This window comes from Erpetoichthys calabaricus, chromosome 10 (assembly GCF_900747795.2).
Source record: "Erpetoichthys calabaricus chromosome 10, fErpCal1.3, whole genome shotgun sequence".
Taxonomy (NCBI): Eukaryota; Metazoa; Chordata; class Cladistia; order Polypteriformes; family Polypteridae; genus Erpetoichthys; species Erpetoichthys calabaricus.
Genome location: NC_041403.2, coordinates 65,318,674 through 65,341,813, shown reverse-complemented (window position 1 = coordinate 65,341,813; position 23,140 = coordinate 65,318,674). Strand labels below are relative to the sequence as shown.

At 38.6% G+C, this 23,140-nt stretch overlaps 1 protein-coding gene across 1 annotated transcript in view; it reads right to left on the bottom strand.

The window, feature by feature from the left end:
- LOC114645215 (BMP/retinoic acid-inducible neural-specific protein 3-like) overlaps positions 1–22,763 on the bottom strand; it is a 294,652-nt gene extending 271,889 nt beyond the window's left edge. Inside the window, exon 1 of the mRNA XM_028793103.2 lies at positions 21,839–22,763. The gene's annotated coding sequence lies outside the window, so the exon portion shown is untranslated. The remainder of the gene's footprint in view (positions 1–21,838) is intronic.
- Positions 22,764–23,140: the final 377 nt, after the last annotated feature.

Genomic DNA, 23,140 nt, shown 5'->3' with positions numbered 1-23,140 from the left:
GAGGAATGCGTTACAGTAATCTAGCCGAATGAAAACAAAAGCGTGAACTAATTTTTCAGCATCTTGCAATGTTATAAGAGGTCTAACTTTGATATATTTCTTAAGTGAAACAATGCTGTCCTAGTAATCTGATTAATATGTGATTTAAAATTCAGGTCAGAGTCAATAGTTACCCCTAAATTCTTTACCTCCATTTTGACTTTTAATCCTAATGCATCAGGCTTATTTCTAACAACCTCATTATATCCATTATGGCCAATCACTAAAATTTCTGTTTTCTCTCTATATAGTTGGAGAAAATTACTACTCATCCATTCGGTAACACAAGTGAGACATTGTATCAGTGAATCAAGAGTGTTGGGGTCGTCAGGCGCTATTGATAAATACAGTTGTGTGTCATCAGCATAGCTGTGGTAGCTCAAATTATGCCTTGAGATAATCTGACCTAACGGAAGCATGTAAATCAAAAAGAGCAGCGGACCTAGGATAGAGCCTTGTGGAACACCATATAGAATATCATGTGTCTGTATTGTGATCAATGGTGTAAAATGTGGCACTCAGATCTAAGAGGATGAGAACAGATAAACGGCCTCTGTCTGCATTTACCAGCAAGTCCTTTACTACTTTAACAAGTGCAGTTTCTGTACTGTGATTTGTTCTGAAACCCAACTGAAACTTATCAAGAATAGCATGTTTATTGAGGTGATCATTAAGCTGCATAATGACTGTCTTCTCTGGAATTTTACTTAACAGCTGATTCTCTCTGTCTCACAACAGTAAGGTGTCTTTGAATAAAACCTCTCTAAAATAAAACTGAAAACAAGCAGAGTGCAATACTTGTACAGTTTTTAATCCCATGCTGTACATCTGCATGTTCTACTTGTATCTATCTGCATGGGTTTTCATCCCACATTGCCAAAGATGTTCAAAGCTCTAAAGCAGATTAATGAATGTTATGTTATGAATTTGCCAGTTTGATAATCTTTTTTGCTTTGTAGACATCTCACTGTTAAATACCTAAATCTAAAGAACTGCAATATACAAAGCAATTCTAATATTTGTGTACAATACAAAGTAAAATATAAAATAGCATAACATTCTCAAACCACCTTAATCTACTTTTGGGGCCAAAGTCTACCCCAGTAGACTAAAGTCTAAACTTGGCTCGCTTATGCATTGTAACTTATTATTGTTGTTAATTTTACTATTGTAAATATTCATTTATGGTTGTATATTAGATGAATGAATCAGGAGCTATATTGGCACTAGACACCACATCCCCACAAAAATTCTTAAGGAGCTGTCTACACTGTGAGAGGAGATCAAGCACCTTTTGGTTTGTGGACAAGATCCTCAGGAATTGCTTTTGTCACAGACACAGTGACAAAGGGTGGACTGTAATAAATGTATAAGTTTAATATGTCACTGTGCTCTGTGCAAATATATATTTTATAAATTTGCCTTTTTCTACTCACATGCACATAGAACCAGATTTAGCACAGGAGTTTACCATATAAGAACTGCTAGGCAAGCATTTTAAGACAAGACAGTTTAGGGACAACTGCAACTGATGACCATTGTACTGTATACTATTTCTGTGTGTCAAACTCAGCATGAAATTGTACCCTCTTTGCCTTGTTTGGAATGGCATGATTCACCTAAGTGGGGCCTGCACATGAAGAAAGAGTATAAAGCCTTGGAACATTGCCCAGCACACCTTTGAAGCTGACGGACGGATGGGAGATAACGTCATCTGATCCGGAAAATCCTTCCAACGCAGCGATGAAAATGGCAGACTCTACACATCAGGCCCCCACTCCTGAACTGGGTTCTTGCCATGGCTTCCATCATCTGTTATGCAGAGTAAGCCGTCATTAAAGAAAGCTAAGTTATTTGTCCTATGTGATTTCTTAATGCCATATCACTAAGGGAGGGGTATTGCCTTTTAATATCATATTTATATAGATTCGGGTTATGTAACATGCCAATTAAAAAATAACTCATTCCAACAAGGGAGTTAATGCCCCCTGCTGGTTACATGCATACACACACTAAGCAAATTCAGAGTCTCTATTTAAAGTAATGTGCATGTCTTTTGAATGTATGAAGAACATTGGCACATGCTGAGACAAAGAGCTTTTAACACAGTATACAAATTATACAGTTAACGACCAAAAATGTAGCCTGAGCAAAAACAGACAATTTAAATGGCCTGACAACGAAATATTCATTCTCCCTTTGCTTTTTCTTAATCTGCCAAACAGGTACAGGATGAGCTCCACTCACATAGTGTCCATTCACAAGACTTGAACCAGAGGACTTGATCCATAAGGGAGCAGTGCTAACCACTAAGTCACTATGCCACCTCAAGAGAGTAAAATGACAAATAAAAAAGGGTTAACACTATGGTACTTTTTTTAGCAGAAAGAATTATATACTTTGCATTGCAAATGTTGGATGGTGTCAGACATACACCACCCTGGTATTCCTGCAAAAAGACAGAGCGCACGCAGCACAGACATCTCCACTAGATTGTCCACAGAAATAAATGAGGACAGCAGCATGTCCCGTCTGGTTGATATGCAGATTGCGATGTGCAGCCGACTTGAAAAGAGGTAGAGTGAAATAGTAATGTTGTTTATTAGTAAAGTCAGTAATCCAGAAGAGTAATAAAAAGAAAAGGCAGAAAGTCACACACTGTGAAAGAAAAATTAAGCTGAAAGTATCCAAATAGAATAAGACCAAATTATTACTCAAATACAGACAGAGGTCAGATATTAAATATTAAAAAGAAGGAAATGGCACTAGACAAAAACAATAAAATCCAAAAAAACATATGAAATAGTACTGAATAAATCACTGGAAACATTAAACACAAGAAGAGCCTGAAAGGCAGCCTTTGCAAAGAATCTATGCATGAAATTCTAGAGTACTGTTGCTTAGCTCCATCTGTAATTTATTTTGACCCATACATCACACAACTATTGACTGATCAATGTTGCACGGCAAGACAATAATGGGTGGGGTCAGGGCAATTGGCACGCAAATGGACTGGCAAGGGCCAGAACCCCTGTTCATTTCAATTTATTTTTGGACTGATTTTTCCAGAAGAAATTAAGATCAAAATGTATTAACTTACCAATAAGGTACTAGAGAGAGAGACAGCAGGATTGTTAGAAAGTCAAAACTTTTTGAGAGATCTACTTAGCTTGTACCCCTGTGCAGGCAGTCCTGTTCATTAAGTAAATAAAACTGTAAAAATAAATTTGTCTAGTTTTGAAAAGAAAAAAGTGATTTCCATGCTGGGCTTACCGAATCCTGACAAATAGAGACAGCAGCAGATCGTTAAAATAATGAAAAACATTATCTGCATTTTCAATCGACTAGGGAATATGCAGCTTTTTTGCATTCAGGTCCTTCCAAGTCTGCCGACAATGGCTTGTGAAACAGAGGACAAGCCCAGGCAATGTGATTAATAAACTGTTGCTATTAATAATTCAGCATAATAACTGCACAAAACCATTACAGTCGCATATAATTACAAAGGTAACTCCTAAAAATGTACTTGGAATCAAGAAGAGTAACATTAATGTCAAAGAGAGTAGTCAAAATAGAGGTGAAATTGGTTATTGCAAAAAAACAACCCTCAATTCAACAAAAGAAAAATTCTCAGTCCATCCTTCTAAACACTTTTGTCCTTATACTGTAGTAGCCGGCATTGTCACACTAGAGATGGGTGGGGGCTGGACAGATGATTCACGGCAAGGTATTCACAAGTGTGCTGAGCTCTGTGTTCCAGGAACCCCTGGAACTTTCTTGTCATACCTTTCAAGTCGAAGAAGGAAGGTGGAGACTCTCGAGGTTTTATAAATACAGCCTTGCAGACGATAACGGAGAGACAGGGAAAGGAACACCAGACGAGATGCTGGATGACAATCAGGAACACTGTGAAGAGTGGAATAGCCTGTCCAGCGAAGTGACTGTTATTTTTAAGGGGTGTTTTATACAGCTTTTACAGCACAGTTTGATTCTGCTAGAAGCCCACTGTAGATAATTTTTTGTGGAATAAATGCCAATCAGTGTGTGCGTTTCAGTCTTTCCATCTTGGTGCTCAAAACAACACTTTCATTTCCTCCAAAAAATGCACATGTTAAGATAAATGGGCAATCAAAATATGTATTAGTGTGACCCACAATTGCTTAATTCCTGCCTTGTGCCAAGACCCTGAATTTGAGTAACCAGAATTAAAAATGGAGGAGTGAATGGATGGGTTCATGACTGAGATTTCTTTTTAATGTTTTCTTTTTTCAGTACCAAGAAATTAAACAAAATGATATATACATGGAAGTTGCTTAAAAGAAAATTGATAGTACCTTCTAAAATTGAAAGAATCATTGCCATTGTTCCCTTCAGACAGCAGCATTATTCCCAATCGCCGTAATGAGGTGCAATCCTAGTTCTACTCTCTTTAATTTGATAGTTGTTTTATTGTTTAACTACAATCAGCAATGCTTTATTTGGTGCAGTCAGGGGTCTTTCACATAAAGCTGTTGTCTTCTAATTTGTTTCTGTGGAGACCTCTTCAGTGTTGTAATCCTGATGTGTTTTATTGCAGCTTTAACCAGATATTGCATGTGTAAACTGGAGATAAGTGCATGACATGAGGTGTTCAAACTTCTGCTGCTCACTCAATTGTGTGAACTTATTAGTCTAAATGTATGTTGAGTTTTGTGGCATTGCGTAGGCACAAGCAGCTTGAATTCCTCTTCATTTCTCAATTGTGGTGTTTTGTACAGTGCCTATAAAAAGTATTCACTCTCCTGGAAGTTTTCCTAATTTATTGTAATACAACTTTGAATCACAGACTTAAGTAGACTTTTTGACATTGATTAACAGAAAAAAGACTCTTTAATGTGCATGTGAAAACAGATCTCTCTACATTGGTCTAAACTAACTGCAAAAATAAACCACAAAATAATTAATGGCTTAAGTATTTACCCATAAATCATCACTGGTGCAGCCAGTTGGGTTTTAAAAGTCATAGAACTAGTAGAGTGGGCATCACCTGTCTGGAATTTCAGTTGACTGTAGTATAAACGCGACTTGTCTGGAAGGTCCAACTTGTGGTGAGCCAGTATCATTGACTAACTGATCTCCTAAGTATTCATCGCTTTGGCTGTTTGGTTTTAAGTCACAGAATTAGTTCTATGGAGATCACCTGTCTGAAGTCAAAGGATTTCCACTGATTACCATATAAATGCACCTTATTAGGAAGCTTCAACTTGTGGCCTAACCTACTCAATGAAGACAACAGAATATGCCAAGTAACTCTGTGAAAAGCTGATTGAAAAGCACGAGTCAGGAGAGACAAGAAAATATAATCACTGAATATCCCTTGGAATCCAGTAAAATCAGTCATTAAGAAATGGCAAAATTATGGCACAGCTGTAAATCTGCCTAGAGCCGGTTGTCAACAAAAAACTGAGTGATTATGCAAGAAGACTTGTGAAGGTGGCCACCAAGAGACTTCTGAAGGAGTTGCTAGTTACTTAGATTATTGCACGGTTGATTCAGCAATATGAGACAGTGGCAAATGCACTTAGCATCTCGGCTACTATTTGTCAGAAGGCACACTGAATACCCTGAAGTCAGCACAAAGAAGGTCCTATGGTCTGATGAAACCAAAATTCAACTCCATATTTGATCACAACATAATGTGAGTGTGTGTGTGTGTGTGTGCGTGTGTGTGTGTGTGTGTGTGAGTGAGTGTGTGTGTGTGTGCATGTGGGGGTGCGTGTGTGTGTGTGTGCGTGTGTGTGCATGTGTGTGGGCGTGTGTGTGGGCGTGTGTGTTTGTGTGTTTGCCTTGTGATGGACCAGTGCCCTGTCCAGGATTTATTCCTGCCTTGTGCCCTATGCTAACTGGGATAGGCTCCAGAAACCCCATGACCCTGTTCAGTACTAAGCGGGTTTGAAAATGAAATGAATAATACAAAAAAACACTACATCCTCACTGTGAAGCATCATGTTGTGAGGATGTTTCTCTGCACAGAGAAACCCTTGAGTGAAAACCTAAGGCAGCATGCAGGAAACCTGTTCCTTGGGAGAAGATTTGCTTTTCCACAAAACAAAGACCCCAAGAATAAAGACAAAGCTACACAAGAATGTCTCAAAAAAAAGTTAATGTCCTGAAGTGGCTGAGTCACAGTCCAGGTCTCAATCCAACTGTAAAACTGTGGCTGAACTTAACAAAGGCTGTTCACTCACAATGCCCATACAACCTGATAGAGTTTAAGCAGTTTTTCTAACAAGAATGAGGAATGAGTGCAGTGTCCAGACGTGCAAAGCTGATAGAGACCTGTGCACACACACTCTAGGCTGTCATGGCTGCCAAAGGTGCATCTACGAAATCCTGACATAAAGGGGGCAAATAATTATGTAATTAATTATTTTGTGTTTTATATTTATAATTAACAATCATTTTGCAAAGATCTGTTATCAGTGTCAGAAAAGCTAAGTTACTTTAAATCCACTGAAATTATGTGTTGTAGAATAATAAAAGGTTAAAACTTCCAAGTGGTGAATACTTTTTATAGGCATGGTATGTGGAGTTGCTGTGGCCAACGTATGTCCATTTGGACTTCCCCCAATAGTTCAACTCATCAACTTAGTGAAACTGGCAGCGGTCATTTGGTCTAAGTGAGTGCAGGTTTATGCATGGATGTGCCCTTCAGCTCACCTGGCATCTCATCTATGGTTAGTTAATGTCTGCTGCTGAAACAGATTAAAGATATCCATGACCTTGTAAAGAAAAAGTGGGCTTCAGAAAAAGGTGGGTGGCTGCTTAGTTCTGTTTTTTTATTCTAACACACAGTACATAATAGGAGTAATCAAAGAAAGACATGTCATTTAGATGTGTGCTTCAAGAGATTCGGTATCTGAAAAACGAACACTTCTGCATCTACTTCTTTAGTGGTAACAGGAAACATTTCTTCAGCAGGGACAGTGGTGGTTGGTGAAACAAATTTGGGCAGGGGCGCACTTTTGGGGGTACAAACTGAAGCAGCACTTATCTATTACATACTGCCTTTTCTATCTATTTATCTGTTTATTCCACATCCTCTTGTGATCCTCATCATAGTATCAATGAACATCTTAGCCTATCCAGTACCAAACACATAAGACAAATTCAGGCTAAAATGTATTGTACCCTTTCCACATGCTGCCCAATCTGATTTCAGCTTTCTCATTTCTACTGTGGTCCAAAACTTCAGTCAATGACATGCAGATACCCCTTATCCTCCCTAACATGCGCTACAGATGTGGAGAGGAACAGATGCACCTACAAATTGTACATTACACCTGTCTCTAAATTGTCCAACCCTCTGCCAACCTGCCCAGTTCCCCATTCTGCCAAAACACACATCTCCATAATCTTCCAATAACATGAACTTCCATCTGTCTTGTAACACATCCATAGCATAAATCCAATCCAAATCTCATTCTGCCTCTTTGAATAGAGTGCCTACTCCTCTGATTTTTCTCAAGTCTCACATCCCACTTTATCACTTACCACACCCACAGAGTCATTCCCACCCTACTTTTATTCTGCACTTGCTGCCCGTCTGCCCAGTCCTATGCAAGTTTGCCTGGCTTACCTCACGTGCGCACAAATTTACATTGTAAGATCCACAGATCCCCACATCTTAAAACATAACTCAGCCCCAATCTGTCTTGTACTACACCCACAGGTCCAACCTTAACCTTATTCTGCCTTTACGATCAGGATGCCTATATTTCCTTCCTTTCCTTCAGGTCTGAAAATTTCTCAGTTGCTTTCTGATTAAATTCATCCATTTCACTAAGCCAGTCTAATAAGTTAGCCTCAAACTATTGTCTAGATTGGTGCTTCCTAAACTTTTTTCTGTAGTGGTACACTTTTTGTAACCAAAATTATCCCAAGGCACACCACTATCTTACTAAGCACAAACACATTATATCTCATTAATGTGCTCAACTGCCCGAGGGGTGGGACTACCGAAAAAGCCTGTAAAAAAGGAGCTCTGAGATCAGCGTTTGTAGACACAGTACTTCGTGAGCACTTTGGTGGCATTTTGCCTGCCCCTCTCAGCCTCAGAGGCATTCTTGCATGCCCATCATCCACCATCACTGTGATGCTTGCTGGCAACCACACACCCAGGGAAGAAGGACTCTAGCAACCAGGAGACTCCTCAGAAGTGCAGTAACATGGCAATCACAGAACTGCTTTCATGCCAGCTTCTCCAGGTAGACCTATCCTCCTCAGACAGGTCTCGACCACGTGTTGTCCCTCTCAGGTTCAGACCCAAGTGCACTACACTATTATTTCCACGGCACAACTGTGCAGTTCTCAAGGCACACCACTGTGCCACAGCACACTGGTTGAAAAATGTTGCTTTAGATGACAACAGCTACTTTCATGCTTGCTTGCATTTTTCAGAAAGATGTTTTAGGTCTCGTACCCCCATCGATGTTAACAATGCTTCGGTAGAGAACCGACACTTTGAAACAGCAAACAGGGAAAGCAAAAAAAGGCATTACTTACACCACATCCAGTTAGCCAACTCCGTTTGTCATGACAAGAGCAAGAAAAAGTCCATGAGTAAGCTCGTTCTCGATCACTTGCCTGCTGCTGAATTCTTAAATCATGTCTAGCCAGTCCAAGCTCCTTTATCTTCCTTTTTTCTTCAAGTGAACAATTTGTGAAGGGGTGCTTCATTAAAGAAATAACCACATTTTCTTTGATTTCTGAAGTTCCACTTGAATTTGCTCTCTCCCTAAAGTCACACTTGCTCATCTGTAGCTACATTAATGGCGGGTGTGAACTGTGAACCATGAACATGAGCATGAAATAGTATGTCGACAATTGTTCAATCATATTAAATTAAAAAAACTAAAACAATACTAATTTGCTGCCAAAAATGTGGGAGTGCCCGGGGCTCTCTGCGCACCCCAAAAAATCTGAAAGCAACCAATTAAAGGGCAGCCACCTGTTTGCCAAAAGATCAAGGACTTACATACATTTTCATCTGGCCAACGCCCTTCACTCAGGACATATAGGTATTCACACAGAAATTAAACAAGTGCAAGTCAGAATCAAACTTTAATAGATGTCAACATACGCTGACACCAGGCACAACATGCAAATAAACAAATGGAACATCCAAAACTGCACTGGAAAAATGGGTACAAAAAAATTAATAGATGAAATTTAGAATTGTGCTAAAGAGCTTAGTAAAGTCCAGTGAAAGTGAATACAATTCTAAATTATTAGGAAACACAAGGTCCTCAGATAAAGGTGAATCATATAGAGCAAGCTGAAATTTTCCGTTTTGGCAAGACAGTGTTTTGTTTTCACTGTGAAAATTACAGCTTCACAGAGGCCGCTGCTCTCCTTTTTCTTTCTTTCTACAACTAAGTTCTTTGTCATGGTCAATTATTAACAAACAAACAAACAATTAATTATGAATTTGGAAGACATATACAGTAAGTCCTGGAGGATTATCAATAGATGGGCTTGCAAAAATCTAGCTTTTATTACAATAAACATCTGCCCTCCAGTAAGACACTCGACAGATGGCATTACTTTTCCTCCTGCCATGTCTCTTCGTCAGTTCTTTTACTTATTCAAGGCAGCTTCAAGCTCAATTTTTTTGACTTTCCAAAATATATCAGGTCAGAAGGTGTTAGGCCCAGTAGTACCGTCAAGTTGCTGCACCATAAGTACTTGTAATTACCTTGTAAATACTTGTACAAATGCTGCAGCTGTCATTCTCCTTCTTCTTATCATGTAATTGACTTCTACAATTAGCTTCATGTTCAGAAGATGTCACCTTTCTGCCATGTCACCATCTTTATCAGTTTGCTATATGAGGCATACAAACCCAGCCTACTTTTCTAAGGTTGCCGCTACCTTAAATTTGTTTATTCCCCACCTTGTATCAGGTCTCATCAGATGTTGTCACATTTGATGATCAATAAACACAATTCTTATACTGAACATGTATGTACAGTGTCCTGGGGGATTATCAATAGATGGGCTTGATGGGACCATGCTTCTGTTACTCATGGACACCCTGTTGCATGCAGTTCTCTGTCTTTCCCATTCTCGCATTCTATATGCAGCACTTAATGATCAGCAGATCGTTTCTTCTTTTTCTTCTTTGTATTAGTCAACACATCATCAGCCTCCACCATTTGTTTGTCACTAGTCATGTTTCTATTTTTTCCATGTCACGTCATTCACTTATTATTTTTCCATAAGAAATCCACAAGTGCAGGTCAGTTTGGCAAGGTTACCACAATCTCAACTTTTTTGTAATACCAGTAAGTATTGGGTCATAAGCTTTCAATCAAAATCAAGACCAAGGATCTAGAACCATAGTTTGCAAGTAATCACATTAAAAAGACCTCAGCATTTATATATAAACCAGCAGACCCAACCAGCAGCGTAATATATCGTGCCAGGGGACAAAGGCGGGGTACTAACTTTTCTTTCTTTTATCTCCACAGAAAGACAGAAACGCCACCTTGATTTTACCCGGATTCCCTAACCACGTGCTACCACTTTCACATTCCATCCATTCCTCTGGTCCACTCCTGATGATGTCATGGCTCCCATACATCACCTCGGTTCCTTTCCAGCTTTTCATCCACCTGTTTCTGGTCCCACCCCATAAATTGTTCCCTTCACCATGTTCAGATCGTCTGTTGTAACACTGAAAAGCCATATCACTGACCATTGATTTTTTGCAAAACTGTACAGTATACGGGGCCGGAAAACCCCAAACCTTTATGCTTTCTTGTTTCTTTTATTACAATATATATATATATATATATATATATCCATCCATCCATTTTCCAACCCGCTGAATCCGAACACAGGGTCACGGGGGTCTGCTGGAGCCAATCCCAGCCAACACAGGGCACAAGGCAGGAAGCAATCCCGGGCAGGGTGCCAACCCACCGCAGGACACACACAAACACACCCACACACCAAGCACACACTAGGGCCAATTTAGAATCGCCAATCCACCTAACCTGCATGTCTTTGGACTGTGGGAGGAAACCGGAGCGCCCGGAGGAAACCCACGCAGACACGGGGAGAACATGCAAACTCCACGCAGGGAGGACCCAGGAAGCGAACCCAGGTCCCCAGGTCTCCCAACTGCGAGGCAGCAGCGCTACCCACTGCGCCACCGTGCCGCCCATATATATATATATATATATATATATATATATATATATATATATATATATATATATATATATATATATATATATATATATATATATATATATATATATATATATATATATACATATATATATATATATATATATATATATATTTATTTATTTATTTATTTATTTATTTAGGATCCTGTATTCTTCAGTTATCACTACAAGTCAATATATTTTTAAGCAGTCAAAAATTTAACAACTCAATTCAGAAAGCGTGATCATACTTATACTAATAATTATAGGACAGTTTAACAGATATCACAAGTGAAAAAATAAGTGGAAGTAACTGAAAATGACACAAAAGCGACAAAGAAAACCACCTATCCAGCAAAGGACTGGTAACAGTCATCATGAGTTTGGTATTTGAGTCAGCAAAGTGGCACCAATTCATCTTAGGGCATTCTTAACACATCCACAGGTTGACAGTGCAAATATGGAACTGAATATGTAGACTTGACTTGGATATCATAGTGGACTTGTCATTTCCAAACACATAATAATGCTAATAGGATGTTTGCATGCTGTGATAAGTATTGCACTGATAGAGAAAAACATGCTGTGTTCATGTTGATGCGAATCTGGAAATTTAATGGAATTTGTCCATTGTTTGTAACATACTATATACCGAAGTAATGATTCAGGGTCAGTTATCTACAGTTTGCTAAGATATTTTGTATTTTCCAGAACAGTTCACCAGCTTAGGTGACACCCACTAATTATTAAAAAGAATGATTTTGTCCCATATAATAGGTAGAACTAATTTCTCATTACTGTATCCTATGCAGACATGACATTGTTCACATTATTAACAAAATGCCTAGCTAAGTACAATGAAGCAAATTTCATCATCAATCATACAAGTTCTATTTAAAACAGACAATATATAACCATTCAGATGTTCTCTGATTATGAACCTCTCAGGATGGAAACAACACTTCTCTCAGGTCAACTTACTTGTCAGCTTAATAGTTTATTTTAGGCATGTTTGAACCTTGTAAAAGAGCAGTACGGGTAAAAAATATGCAGCTTTCACATCTCTAGTTAAGAAAGAACATGTTTAAGCTTTCATTCTATACATTACACTGCAGCAATCAGTGACACTGTAAGTAGTATTACTGCCTGGTTTTTATGGTTAGTGGTTTGCAACCTAAAAGGTGGTCTGCTTCCTTCTTCTTTTATTATTGTAGATTTCATAGGGGTAATATTTTGTCTACAATGAACAAGTAATTTGGCCTATCTGAGCAGCTATGAATAACTTCTCTAGTTCTACTATAGTGTTGTCACCATGTATGAGCAGAATTCATGTAGGTAAAGATATGACTGTGTGCTCTAATACTAGTATTACAGCACAGAATTGAAAAATACAATAACAATTTAGTTAGGTGAATGAATCATTACAAGCCACTGGTACTATTCTAAAATCTGCTTACCCTAGTTATAAAAAAGCATCGCAAAGGCAGGTTCAACCAAGTCCATTTTTAGAAGTTCCATGTATATTTGGTTGGATGTGCTGCCAGAGCATGGTTTAGTAACAATAGTGAAGAGAATTGAGAATAGATGGTGGACTTGCTGAGTACATCAGCTTAAGATAAATGGTTCAGAATGTATATATATATTATGTAGCTGACCCGAAGCATAATATCCTGTTTCATACAGTTACTTTAGGCCCAAAGTTAGATTTATGCAATGTGGCAAAAAAGTAGCTTCATTGTGCAACATCTCATATTTTTTCAGAAACAGCAAAACCTTAAAGGATTCAATTACAGACAATGTGAATATAAAATAGCATCAACAATATGCAATAAAAATGACTGTCTACCCGCTAAGAAGTCTTTCGATCATATCAGATAACAGGGAGCAGTATGTTCTCAGTTCTGTTAGCTGCTGACTTTTGTCTATACCTTGCCATCTGTGGTTAAAAGCAAAATTGGTCTGCAAGATTCACATTTTAAAAAATTTATATTATTCTTGAGAAAAGGAAATGTTATTGTACAACAAGCTGTAAAGTCTTTGGGTCTCTGAGTGCAGCTAATGCTAAAGGTAATAGTTCAGAGGAAAACGTTTTATAAAACTGTTATTCAGAATGCATTTACCACTGTGCAGTGTGTATTGGCATCTGCAATTTCACAAAGAGTCAGTTGTTCATCCAGCTCATTAATATGTGAAGCCTGAAGTTATTGCACATGTAACTTTTGCAAAAGCTATTCATTTGAGCTTTATTATTATTCAATCCTGAGACGTACTGTATAGCCACTTACAGTAAACCGTAAACTAGATGTCTTTTCTATTTTAGTTTTTACAAGGTTAGCGGTATTTATTCCCAATCTCATATTCGAAGCCTCATTTTTATACATTTGAAGTGCTAACTATAAACTCTTTATCACACTTTTGTCTGTATGTGTGATTATGATATAAGGTACAGTACAGTATATGCCCTATTCTGATCAATACAGTATCCAACATAAGAGAAGCTGGTCTGAAATATGGCATGGGACTGACACTAAATAAATAAATATATATATAATGTCCAGATGTGAATAATTACAACTCACCAGAGTGCTGCTAAACAGATGGTCTGTGACAATCAATCCATTTTAACTTTATGAAGCCTTTTCATTGAGACCACTTTAAGAACACACTTTACAAAGCAGTTAATTTTAAAGAGTACAATCACTCCAAGCTTAATAGGTAAAGCACAAGAAATTTGGGGTTTATGATGGAATATATGGCACATTACGACCAGCCAGTAATGATGTGTTACAAACTAATGGGTGTCAAAAATCACACATGGGGCATCTATTAATTCACGTGACTGCCTTACTGTATAAACTTGGAGGGTTTTATAACTGTGTGCTAATTTGAGGACTACTTCTTGACTCTCATAATTAGATCAAACAAAAAACAAAACATAAAATCTTAATCCAGTTTTACACATTTAAAAAGTATTTTAAAACATTTCCCAATAAACAGAGTCACTCCAAAATATTGATTTTTTAAGATTTTACTACCCTTGTGGGACATTTTTTTTTCAGACGATTCTCTAAATTGACGGCAATACATAAAATTACTCATCTTATGATGCACTCTGTGCTATGTGGCATAAGGCCTAACATCAAGAGCAGCGATAGAGAGGCAGATGGGTTTAAAAGTATATTTATAATATTAGAGAATTACTTCCTGGCAGCTCCATGCAGCAATGTTAGAATTAGGGTCTTTCATGCCCAACTTGCTGGATTGAAACCAAGAAACATGATTCAGTTGGTGTTTCAGTGCTGCTGTTTTTGGAGCCCAAGAAGGGCCTAATAAAAATATGTAAATTAAACATCAAATATAACTAGAATCATCTTTGACTAGTGGCCAAATCTCCACAGACAAGCTAGGCTTTGGTCCATTTTTGAGATTCTGCATTCATTGTCCTCATAATTAAAACCAACAGGACTATATTTGAAAGTCGAATTTATTAAAGATCATAAGATTAGTGTTAATAAATAACTTGATAAACAAAACCACAATGACTATGGCTGGAAAATGACCTGCCTGAGAGTTCTTTAAGTTCTTAAATCAGAGGGATGTGGAACTCACACTGAGTCTTGCCGGCGGTTTTATTAGAACAGTAGGTTTCAAATAATAAACACGGCACATTTCCAACCGAAACAATGCCAGTGCAACATCTGCTGTTTTCAGGGACTGAAGGCACACGGACAAGTACTGGAGTTCAACTATAACGACACCCATCACAAGGACCTTCATGTTTTCAAATTTGTTTCTTGTAAAAATCTGTATGATCTTTAGTGAGAAGTCAAGCAAAATGACACTTTTGATTGGCCAACTAAAAAGATTACAATATGCAAGCTTTCGAGGCTACTCAGGACCCTTCTTCAGGCAAGGTATAAGAAGGGGCCTGAGTTTCCTCGAAAGCTTGCATATTGTAATCTTTTCAGTTAGCCAATAAAAGGTGTCATTTTGCTTGCCTTCTCACTACATTCATAATGGCTAACACGGCACAACACCCTAGAACTGTATGATCTTTAAAAGTCTAATTTCAACATCCCAGGTTACGTCTCAGTGATGTTTGTCCTATCAGACACCTGAGAACATTTGACATTGACAGTGACTTTTTAAGCTTACCAGGGCTTAAAACTAGGTCCCCATAGCTAGGGGAGACTCCAATGGTGCTGGGTGAAAATTAAGAAGTGGACAACACATTTGATCACTGAAATTTCCTAAGCACTATTATCTGTTTCATCCTCTGATGTGACCTATCACAGTGCTTCTTCTCATCACCATAAGGTAATAAAATATAATAGATAAGCCAAATTTGTATATTTATTTACATATATTTATAATAGCAGTACTGCGGTGGGTTGGCACCCTGCCCGGGATTGGGTTCTGCCTCATGCCCTGTGTTGGCTGGGATTGGCTCCAGCAGACCCCCATGACCCTGTGTTCGGATCCAGTGGGTTGGAAAATGGATGGATGGATGGATAATAGCAGTATATATTACTTCCAAAATTTACCAGTCACCAATAATTCTCACCAGCTCATTTGTTTTGCAAAGTATTTGAAAGTTGCCCAAGGTATGAGGAAATCTTCACAGTTACAAAATATGCTATACATATTAGTCTTCAGTTGATTTTGAATGACATTTCTGGTGACCTTAATAAAATTATATACAGTAGGTATCTATGGGGTGGCACGGTGGTGCAGTGGTAGCGCTTCTGCCTCGCAGTAAGGAGACCTGGGTTCACTTCCCAGGTCCTCCCTGTGCGGAGTTTGCATGTTCTCCCTGTGTCTGCGTGGGTTTCTTCCAGGTGCTCCGGTTTCCTCCCACAATCCAAAGACATGCAGGTTAGGTGCATTAACGATCCTAAATTGTCCCTAGATTGTGCTTGGTGTGTGGGTATGTGTGTGTGCCCTGCAGTGGGCTGGCGCCCTGCCTAGGATTTGTTCCTGCCTTGCGCCCTGTGTTGGCTGGGATTGGCTCCAGCAGACCCCTGTGACCCTGTGTTAGGATATTTCAGGATGGATAATGGATGGATGGAGGTATCTATGGCAATGTTTGGTATTACACATCTCTGCAACCACAACTTCAGGATTCTTCACAGTCTATTTGTATAGTGTTTCCTACAGTGAGCTACAAGCAGGCCAACAAATTTCTGGATGGAATAGTCCTGTAGTTCTGCAGAAACATGTGTACTTAACATGACTTCTTTAAGAAAACTGAAGACAATTAGAATTATAGACTACATTTTAAAACTCTTAAAAGTGTTAAAAGCTCTTAAACTCTTAAAAGCTATATGACCTATTATCAGTAATTTCACATATAATATTAATTTCATATCTAAAGCCATATCAAACTTCAACACTTTAAATGTTATATTTAAAGGAAAAAAAGAACAAAATGACAATGACCATCACACTTTATTGTGGTCAGTGCTTCAGCACCTCAGCAGCAGAAAGCTGTTTGAAATCTGCATGACCCACCACCCTCTGCTAGTGAAAGCAATCCCATCAGCAGTGAATATGAATGAAATGGTGTTCAGCAGCTACAGTGCGAGTTACACCCCACAGCAAAATGCATCCAGGGAATACGCTTAAGCATATTAATCCAATTTAATATGGCCGGGGCTGCAGCAATATCCTTAATGCAATGTAAGAACCAACCCTGGATGGGATGCCAATCAATTGCAAACATTCACACTTAGCCATTTAAATTTACAGTCGCCATTAGGTTAACGTGTCCTGAACTTCTTTTGCACCAACATATCTGATGTAAAACCCTTACAAACATGAGGAGAATGTACAATCTCCATACGCGACTGAATACGATCAACTGGAGCTGTGAGGCAGCAGTGCTAACCATCGTGCCACTTAACGCTTAAAAACAAGATTACACTTATTCAAAATAGAATGTTCCAGGACGAAAAATTACACGTTTCTGAAGCGCATCTAATTCTTTTGTTGTTCAGTTCCTTTTTTGACAAAGATGACATACTTAGAATAAACGACACACTTCCTAAAGCTTGTATAGAAAGAGTCATTAACTTCACAATAGCTTCATTCCGAAGAAGAATGCAAGCCCTGAAGGAGCTCCATATACTGCATATTGCAGTGTAAGTTGCAATAAATTCACAGTGAACAGATCTGGTTTTTGATGAAGAAAAAAATAAGAGACAAAAATGTGTACAAAAATGACAGCAGAAAATTGAATTATCTGTTAACTTGTGCACAGTGAACTTTACTTTTGTGAACTTTTACTTATGATACTGCATAAGAGGAATCAAGGAATATGTATATATTACAAGATGAAAATAAAAAATAAGGAAAGTCTGGCCATAGAGCTTTTTTTTCTGGTAAATAACACTTGACTCACTCAACGTTTTAACTTCATTATAAATAAAAAGTGCAAGACAGAGTAAATGGCCTGTTACCTTACTTAGTACGTAATGGCACTGTAATGAAAGGATGTTTAAAAGCATTCAAATAACCTTGAGAAGTACTACCAAATTACTAATAAAAACAACTACTTGAAATGGGTGTTACAAAACTGTCAAACACACTGCATGCATTTTTATCAAATAATCAACAAAGGAATTGATTTACAGATTGTACCTCTCATCTATCTCAGAATAGGCATCATTTTCTACAGCATTAAGTGACTTTGGCCATAAAGAACTAATAGTTTCCTTATGTATTGCTTGTGTCAGTGAGAAGATTGTAGTGCTTTTTAAGGTGGATCTGCCTCTAAATATGGAATAACTTTGGTGTACATTTGGCAGGTTCTCCATGTGCACATATAGGTGCTCGTATTTGTTTCTATCACATAATCACTAGTTCATCCCCACAATGCAAAGATGTCTTCTCATGCTGACAGGTGTGAATATGAACAATTCTGATGAGATGAGTTCATTCAGCCCAACATAACCTGTCAACCATTATTCACCTAACTTTTGCAACATTATCTTCTTGTCAATATTTGACTGTCCCCACAATACTACAATTACTGCACTACTTGGTAAATGATTCCATGTATCTATGGCTCTCTGTGTGTCTTCAAGTGGATGGGTGTGCCTGGTGATGGACTGGCACCTAATGCAGGGCTGACTCCTACCTTGCTTATTTTGCTGATGGGATAGGCTCCATCTGTCCATTACCTTGTACTGGAGGAAGCAACTTCAGTAAATGGATGGATGGATACCATTAGCTCCCTGCACATCCACCTTTTACTTAAAAGTTAAGTTTTTTTAAGTGTGTTCTCTACATTCCTATGCCATAAATAATTCAACAGAAAGAACTCAGGAGTATAAGTTCTCCATGAAGCAATGCTTCATCTTAAGTGGAGTATAAATCTTTTAAGGAAGTGCAGTCATTTTTTCCTGAAGTGCCTTTCATGACAGATTACAATATTCTGCTTTTGTTATCACCAATTAAATGTACTCATTAATCTAGAATATGTGGGTGAACATATATTTTGTGATAAAGTGTTTAAGCAAAGGCATAATGTGTCGAAGTAATATTACACCTTGACACAAAGTCCCAGTCCCATCAAATCATTTCCAGATCAGTTACACTGATTTAAGCTTGCTCTTAATACATCTACTTCACAGCCTCTATCTGCCAATGTATTCTTTCCCTATGTTGTAAAAAATTACAATTTATCACAAATAATACATAAATATGAAAGTAAGCCTCTGCAAATTCCTAAAAAGGCTGTGCCAAGTTAAAGAAAAGGTCAATCAATAAATAAATCATCCCTATTTTTATGTCATAATGAGCACCAACACAAAGAAAATACAGAACAACACAAAACACCACAGAGGTTTTGTTGACTCTAAGATAATGTAAAAACAAGAAAGAAATTACCAATACTGGAAACTCTGCAAATGTGTAGGCATCAGGTAAGAATACAAACCAATGACCTGAACAGAGGAAACGATTAAAACTACAAATTGCAAGCAGTTCAGTAGTTAGCGTGCCAGCAGGAATGCAAAAACCATTTGTTAAAGGATCATCGAATACAGAGTGAAGATCTAAAATGCAAGACAGAAATTGTGGCTGTTTGGACAGGTTTGGAACATTAGGACAGGTGGGGCTGCATAGGCACATCAGGGGGTGAATCTTGATCTTTCACAAGTGGTGTCGAATATTCAGCTTTAGATGTTTTCTTGCATTCAAAAGATTGCTTCCTTTTATTTTCCATAAGGCAATTAAAGTTGTTTCTTATGAACATATTTTACATCAAGCAATCGGTTTCCTTCTATATCAGCATGTGGTATGCCACCTCTGTGCCATCTGTTTTAGATATTTTAAAGTCATGTGAAAAGTATTAAAAAAGGTGTCAATGCATTTTAAAATGGACATAACACTGCTACATATTGTCTATGCCAGTAGTGATATTATTTGTACTTACAGTACTTAGAAGTTAATAAATGGTTATAGAAAATGTGTTTCTGCGCATTTCATATTTAAATGGAGTAATGTAACTCTGTAAATACAAAATACTAACAATTACTACCCTGTGGATGTCTAAAAAATGGCATGGCTTCACTCCTGTTTAGAACTGCGGTTGCCCCTGCATTTCCATACCAGTCATGGTTAATCGCATTAAAACTGAAGGCAAAAGAACCTGAGTTACTACAAGCCAGATGCTATCAATGACCAGTAAGTCCACCTTGTACAAAGTTTGTGCCCAAAATAATATTCGTTAGTATTTTTTCTTGAGATCTCACACTGGCATTTTTTATTATTAATATTTTTGGCCACGTTACACTGAATTCCTCCTGTTATAATTGCTATATCTGTTGCTATTTGCTGATGCATATTACCCTATATATTACAATTTATATTTCTCTTAGAAATATGTCAGTAAGTTATATTGTACCTTTCACAATTTGAAATATTACAAACCGATTTATCTCTCTTTTTGCATTTCAGTTCAGAAACAGTCTACATATAGCTGATGTGAGACACCCCAGTCAGTATGTACTGGGCGCAAGAAGCGCACCCTACTAGTTTTCAGTTCCTATCCAGAGATAAGGGAATGAATGTAGCCACATTATTTGAGCTGCCACATTTTCAGTTTCTTTAAATGTCCGTGGTTTTTGGTGGTGTTACCTGTTGGAATCTAAAGGTACATCAGCATCCGTAGACTGTATACCGGGTTCACGGACTGTCTCGCTTACCAAAATTATTAAAGGTGAGGCTAATCACGAAGATTTCCTGATCCCGTTAAAAATATACATTAACATACAGGAACTGATGTGTATGTATATATTAAAATCAACGTCGCGTACAGGCTAATAAGCTTATCAGTCGCCCCGTTTCCTGCGTTGCGTTCGATGCTGCCTGAAGTGACTCACGCGAGTTGACAGTTCATGGACTGCATCAAGTTCTGCTGGGCACATATCAAGCATAAGGTTCAGTCATGTGAGTTATAAATTCACTTTGCTTTAGCATATATATGTTAGCTAACCGTCACAGAAAGATTATAAGCCACACTTTATATCTCTTTTTTGACAATTCGAAACACCTAGATTCCGAATTTACGGCATAATTGAGTTGAGGGCATTAACCAGTCTTGGATGACATGGCTGTCAATCGCTAAAAACAATTTGTCATTTATATGATCATTTATTGATGCAAATCGTGTCGCTCGAAAGGACGAAGTCCACCTGAACAAAGAAGAACATGTAAACGTCATAGACAGCTCCCGGCAGGACTTTGAAGATCCCTCATTGTAAGCTAAGAATGCCAAGCGCTGCGTCGCCGTATCCCCTCCAATCAACTGTTAATTCTGTGTGTTTGCCAGTACGAGTAATCACTATTATATTAGTATTAGCAAAAACTAACATTGCTAGTTATTGTTAATGATTGGTACGCCGAGGCAAAGTTAGCTTGACATTGTACGCAGGTGGATGACCCACATTTTCAAGGGCCACCACATTTCACATCCAGATTTACTCTTCATCATTCGTGTACAGCTGTTCTCTACACACTCCACGATGTCCACTGTCGTGTGACCAGGAGTCCAACCTGGAGCTGCATGTGAATTTCCCATTGGGATTAATAAAGTATCTATCTATCTATCTATCTATCTATCTATCTATCTATCTATCTATCTATCTATCTATCTATCTATCTATCTATCTATCTATCTATCAACAGCCACGAGTCAACCGCTCGCAGAGCACACTCACACTGGCCTGAGCAAACTGGCACGTACGCAAAAGAAAAGCGGGAGTACCCGGTGCAAAAGGCACTAATTAATGAGGGATTACGAGGGTTAACGTGCCCCGAGTTATGTGGAAGTAATGCTAACTACTGCGACACCTTGTCGCCCAAATTAATGAACACTTCTTCCCTGACACACGTTAAGCACAATTAGCAGTCAAAAAAGTCAATATACTGGATAAGTAACCCATATCCCACCCAGTTCAGCTATCATAACTGAATTTCGGTAAGATCGTTATTTTCTTCAACTCAGTATCCAAATGCAACATCATTTATGTTAATGAATGACTGGAAGTGATTAAAAGGATACCATGCTTATAACCTACCTGCCCTACGGCAGAATCGTCTCGTTTTTACTTTAAAGATGGGCACATCTGTGAGCTATACGTCCTTGCAACATATAATACACAGCAAGGTATCCCCGGTGAGTAACGAATGCCGCCAGGCTGTCAGGTTGTCCTCAAGGCTTGTTCAGCGTTCCGGTGTAAGACAATCAGCGCGTGAACTCCTCTTGACACAGAAACGGGCAGTGATGAAGGCAGCAAGGTACGAAAAAGCCACCAGGGCGCAATGCGATTCCGTTTTTCGCGGAATTCTTCTTGCTCAAGCAACACGAAACGGGCAACAGAAGATCACAATAGCAGTAATAATAACGGAGATGAGCAAAGGTACAAGAGGACGCAAAACTCAGAAAAAGTTCAAACTTGACATCGCCGATGTGTTCCGACCTTGTAGCACAGTTGTTGTTTCAGCCTTTTACTCGAACTGCCAGGTTGCTTCCCTGGATTCGATCTTTACGATTCCGCCTTTGAGATTCTAAAAACGAGAAAGAAAAGCTTTCCGCTGTCCGGTGATATGTCTGTTGCAGTCGAGTGCTCCCCGCGACAAGTCGAACCGCAGCCTAGTGTACCGGACTCCAGCTGTCGCCGTTATGCACTGCCAGTCACCTTTATCTCTCCTGCATTTTTTTCGTCTTTTGCACCGCCAATCGCTCGCTTTTATGGTGCGTCTGCTCCGATTCTGATTGGGCGTGTTAGTATAAAACGTCCGAAGTAGGGAGGGTTGCTATACCGCTATAGTGAATCACGCCGGTCCGGCGCATCTTTCTAATTACCGCTCGTTGTCTGCTGCTGCTGCCGCCTGGTCCCCGTGCTGCGGCATCTGTGACCGGAGTGACAGTCACGCTCGCTCTTCTCAGCAGAGGGGACCGTAACTCAAAAAAGTAAGCAGCGTGGAGAGAACTTGGGGAACATTATACGTATAGCGTGGCAGAGTGGAGTGTGGTGTGGTTAACGTGTGCGAAGGAAACCTTGTTATGTTTATAACATAGACGTGTTCACGTTGTGGGCATTTATTTATTCAACTGACGTTTTCATTCAAAACAACTTTCAATATTTCATGTAGCACTTTAGAAATGCTTAATTATAAACTGGTTTCCCGTCCAGAGTTGATTCATGCCAAATTTCCTGTGCTTTAGTTGTAACCTCCCAAGTCACCCTGAATTTAGATAAGTTTATTGTCATCCGTACATAGTACAATGGCATTTTTACAAGCTTATCTTCCTCAAACTACTGACAGTAAAGCAAAACCAATAACAGACAAAAAGACAATGAGTACAAAACCATATA